This window comes from Diprion similis, chromosome 12, assembly GCF_021155765.1.
Source record: "Diprion similis isolate iyDipSimi1 chromosome 12, iyDipSimi1.1, whole genome shotgun sequence".
NCBI classification, from domain to species: Eukaryota; Metazoa; Arthropoda; class Insecta; order Hymenoptera; family Diprionidae; genus Diprion; species Diprion similis.
Genome location: NC_060116.1, coordinates 5,889,554 through 5,894,862, shown reverse-complemented (window position 1 = coordinate 5,894,862; position 5,309 = coordinate 5,889,554).

Sequence of the window (5,309 nt, the reverse complement as noted above, 5' to 3'; positions counted from 1 at the left end):
ACTTTAACTGTTCTGATTAAAAGATCGAGATCCGCTGCTTAAAATTTATAGTATCCTTCCTTCCCCATCCAGCCGGCGTCCGTTGAGCAACTTCAAGGTGCCAGTTCAACGCGCATAACTTTTACGATGTATCGATTGCCTCTTTTTCGCAAGACTTTATCCTTTCAGCCAGTTCCTACACTCAATAGTTCCTCTCGCATGCCGTCACTTCGCGATATAATAATTGACTCCTTCGTGATATTATATCATCGCTATCGGTGATTTGATTGATAAGATAAATAGCAAGTTATCAAGGTTTTTCAACCGAAAAATGAAACGAGAAGGTCAGGCGTACAGCTCGGTGAAAAGTCGTCTACCATCGACTCAATGTCCGTGCAAATTCTTTTCGTGTCACGCGTTTGTGCACGCGAAGTTGTTTGAAGTCTCACGTGTGGCTAGGGGGGAAAAAGTATAACACGTGTACGCTCCGGTAGAGCGATCGACCCCTGACCCCTTTGTCTTTATCCACCTCAAGACTAGCTTTCCGTCCATGGAACAGCTTCCGAAAAAAATGCATCGATCGAAAAGCATAATGGTAAAAAGAGTGAAACAACGTTCACACGACACAAGGTGAGGCATGGCATAAATGAACGGAGTAACTGCAATGCCAGCCAATGTTACCAACACCGAAGCAAACGCCACACCGCGTTGATCACAATCGCGGAGTCTGCATTTGGCTGCAAGTCAGATTGGAGCACCCGAGGTTTCGCCCTTTGGCAGTTCGCGGGTGCGTGAAAACAGTCGGAATAGTTGATGAGAGCGAGGCCCTTTGATTAAATTTACCGTCAAATCCACGCGAAAGAGACTCTTCAACAAACTGGTGCTGCCGCTGCGTTGTGTTGTACTCACAAACAGACTAGCTAGGTAAGCCGCTTATAGACATTGCCTTTGAAGTTGAAGATTTTGTTGCGCCCAACTTTAAGCCCGGACTAAACGGCACAAGATTCAGTTCACTCGGAATCAGACTTCGCGAAGACGAAATGATGTTGGGCACGTTTGGGTGATATAAGGCTGAAAATTTCTCTGCCACTGGCTGGCGTCAGAAGCCAGTGTCAAGGTAGTTCCAAAACGTGATTTGCATGAGGCCGAAAAAAGCCATAAACCAATGTTAAGGCGTTCAAGAGGTAAGCACAAGTGAGAATTAACGCTGACACCACCGACTTCAAAGCGATACGAACATAGAGGGTGAATATTGTGCGTGAGCCGCAGGCAGACTAATTCGATAGCGTAGCACCGATGATGTTAGAGTAATAGTCTTGAAGAGGTGGTCTTGTAATGATCGTGCTCTCGGCTACTCCACACTGCCATAGCTTAACACGATTAAATGCCTGTGTGGGAGAGTTTCGAGACTAAGTTACATCGCTTTGTGAAAACCTTTTGTTACATATCCACACACATTCAAGCCATGACTCCACACCTCGGAACTCGTGAAAATTATTGAATCTTGAAGATGTGGGAGTACAGAGGTGAAGAGAATCAGCCATAGTTTTGAACACAGCAAGAGATGAAGGAATTACGTTTCTCAAGTTAAAAATCTGGTTCCGTACAGTACAAATAAGACGGTTGGTACATGGTGCTGGAATTTCTTTTATTCACGAGAACTTTATCAAAATACCAGCGAGATGCGTGTCTCACTACGCGGTACAAGGTCTTGTTCGATTGAATTCAACATGGCTTAATTAGGCACGAGCCTCGACGGTCGCATGGCATTGCCTGTAAGACGATGATCAAACAAGTTTCGATCGACGATCAAGGTTAAGCCGTCATGACACAATTATGGGGGAGTATATTAACGGGCGGAGCCCTGGAGGCTCGGGAATGTACCTGATGGTGCGCAATCGGCTTACCGTTAAAACGCCCGGCCGCTTCACCGTCTAGGAACCCATGTATAACCTATCCTACCTATCCACCTACCTATGCCGGTAATTAATCTTCCCGTCTATAGGCGTCCCGGCGTAAACGGATGATCCTCCACAGCGCGATGGTGGAGATTTAGTGGGCAACTTACTTCCCCGAACAAAGATCGAAAATGCGACGCAACAGATTCTGCTGTGAAGGATGGTAGGCCTGCACCTCTAACTTCAGGCAACGGTCTCGTGAACGCGTAATTCATGGATGCTTCGGAGCAACTCGTGAAGCAATTCCACGTCCATTCTCATCCAATGATTGCCGAAGGGTTGTAAACTCACAGAGACTTGTCAATTACCTACCCCGCGTGATTTTAAGAGAAGAAAATACCACACCCGCTTCCAATATAGATGGACCACCGAACCAAAAATTCATAAAACACGGTGAAATTCTTGCCGGGAAGCGCCTGAAGAAAATGAGAAAGTATCTTTTAGGCAAACTTTCATCCCCAGAAGACGAATACACCGTTGATGGTGAGGTAAACTGTAATGTTCGAAAACTTCTGCTACAAAACCCTTTACCCAATTCAAATATGTCTGCGCCATTAAATCGTCTACGGATGATTAATCTAAGGTCATTTGGTTAGCGAAAACGATGGTGAGAAAACCGAGCGATGAATTCTCGAATCTTTCCAAGTCTCGACTCGAGTCGTCTCGCTGTTTTTTTTTTTTTTTTTTGCCTTGTTTCACGGTCCATTTTTATCGCTACTCTTTCGCGCGGAACGCAACTGTTTCTCACCTATCACACATCACACGAAGAGTATGTATGCATTGTATGTATGTACCTTGGCCGTTGTAGCCGACGTGATGAGCGGGAATATTGCCTGTAATAAGTGTAGCTCGCAGTGCGAGACCGGCGCAAGGCGACGCGATGGTGGGACCAAATCATCATAACCCAGGCGGACAATTGCGATTACCAGGCGCCATAACGACGCCGGGGCAATTTCCAGGACTTTCCATCACCGAAAAATATTTTCTCGTACTCAAGAGAACATTTTACCCCTATAACCAGCCCTCCAATCCCTCCACCTTCGTGCACAAATGTGGTAACCAGACGGTAGGGGTAAAATAAACGGATCGTTCGTTCCTCTCTGTTACTCTTCTATTTTCCTTTTCCATCTGCGTTTTCATTTGTCGACAAGTGCCAGAATGACCCTCAAACTACTATCTTCAACAAAATTTCAAAAGTCAAAAGAATTTTCATACAAAATATCGTCGGATCGATGCCCGGAACTTTTCGAATTCAATACTAGCCGTTCTGCGCCTGTAAATTCAGTTGATCCTGTCTTGATCCTGTTTACTTCAAGGCTCGTAGAATACGAAACGTGAGACTTTATGCCATAGAATATGAGCGAATTGGGTGTGCAAAATGAAGTTTCTTCCTTGCCACGTCTCTCGGTAACAAACACGGCTTCAAATTCAATGAAGACTATTTTCGCCTCGCATCCTCTACGGTGATTCATCTCCTCCTTCATATCCCTCTAGTGATTCGTCGTACCGCGCATGTGACGAGAGGACACGATGCAAAAGCTTAGAGATCTAGAATGAGAGGCGAAGGCGAAAATGGAGTAGGAAGCGGAAGAGGAAGAGGAAGAGAACGAAATGGGGAGAGGGGAGAGAGAGAGAGATCCTACGGTATTAAATCAGGAGTGATAGGCGCACCCTCGTCCCTCTGAGTCTCGAAGGGGCGGAGACTCGCTCTCTCTGCAGAGAGATTTCGCTAAAATATACACCTAGACTTGCCGCTGGGAATTGGATGACTACTTCGCCTCTCTGCAAGTGTCGTTTTTAATTAAGTTTTGATATCGCATCGAATATTAATAGAAAATAAGATGGAGAAGGAGGAGGAAGAAACTGAGGAATCAGAAACGTTGAAATTCAATACCCATGCAAAATATGCAATATAGGGTAAAATGTTTATCCTCGATTGCTTTTCGCAAGTCGAAAAATTTTCATTAAGTGCAGAATTTGAAGAGCGTTGCGGCAGAAAATTGTCAGAGCAGTAATCTATAATTCGCTCGCGCTAAACTCAAACATGAAATTAAGTGATCTTAAAACGAAGCATTGAATACTCGAGGGTATTTGCGAAGGACTTTCCACCCTGACAAACGTACAGGCACGTTAATTAAACCTTGTAAGAAAGTTCCGGACCTTCTGCATTATACGTATACGCATGGTTTTTTAACCGAAAAGGATGACAAGTAAAACAGAAGATCGGATGGATCCCGTCGACATTTCCAAGGAAGACGGTGGAGAGGATGAGCGAGTATCACAACCCTCGTAATGACTATGGGACGAGCAGTTTGAAGGCTGTCGAAGGAAACATCTGCGCGTGGCGCACGACACGTGAACGACGTAGGGCAAGCGGCGAGGGTTCAACTGAATTTAACGGCGTTAACTTGAATCAAGCAATTTCGTCTCCATTCAAAGTTTTAATCGAATTATGGAAATGTAATTTTATTCACTGAATGGGGTGTGAACGGAGTTTCGGACCTCGTGCAACGCCAAACAAATAAACCTCGGTGCGGATCGAGGTGCAGGATCAACAAATCATATTATTCCGCAATCTTAAATTTGATCGATAGTAAATAATTTCAGATTCAATATGCGGAGCTCAGTATTATCATCGAATCTTTGGAAAGTAGCACCCTTCGATCTCAAGTGGAATTTAGAGAGACGTATTACGTGCCCCACGAGTTCATCGTGTAATATTGGTAAACAATCCAAGGTTTATGTTATATATAGCTACGTATAAATTATCGTGGATAAAGGAAGCCGTGAATTAAACACGGCGAAGATTGGCGGGGAAGGATTACCGGTTCGAAAATCGAAAAAGCTCGCCCTCTTGTTCCTGTTGAATATTGATAACACAATATGGAAGCTATCTTGAAGGCTCTGGCTCGTTCCAACCGAGACTAAATTGAATACAACGATAGGGATTTTCGCTCAAAGCTCACAGAAATTATTTTCAAATTACCCACTAAGCAAGTCCCAGAGCGATTCGCTTTCTTTTCCATCTTTCTCTCTGTCTCGTCTCATGGTTTCAATTACCTACACGTTTTGCGCCACTTTATAAGTATAATTAAAGCTTTCTTTCGTATAACATCCGGAAATCAAGTACAATAATAACAAGTCGCCAACTTTGTTCAGCTTCTGAAATTAACGCCGGAATTTTCCCCGCCGAAGGATCGGATCAGTCGATATTCCGTCGGTGGGGGAATAAACAAAGAGAAGATCGCGGGATAATACTGGATACTGGAAACCGAGCTCGTGGTTCGGGCTGCCTGCAAGGAATTTTCCATCTCGTTAAGCCTGTCCGCCGCATTAACGTGCCGACGGTTTACAATCCTGAAAAGCTGCGGC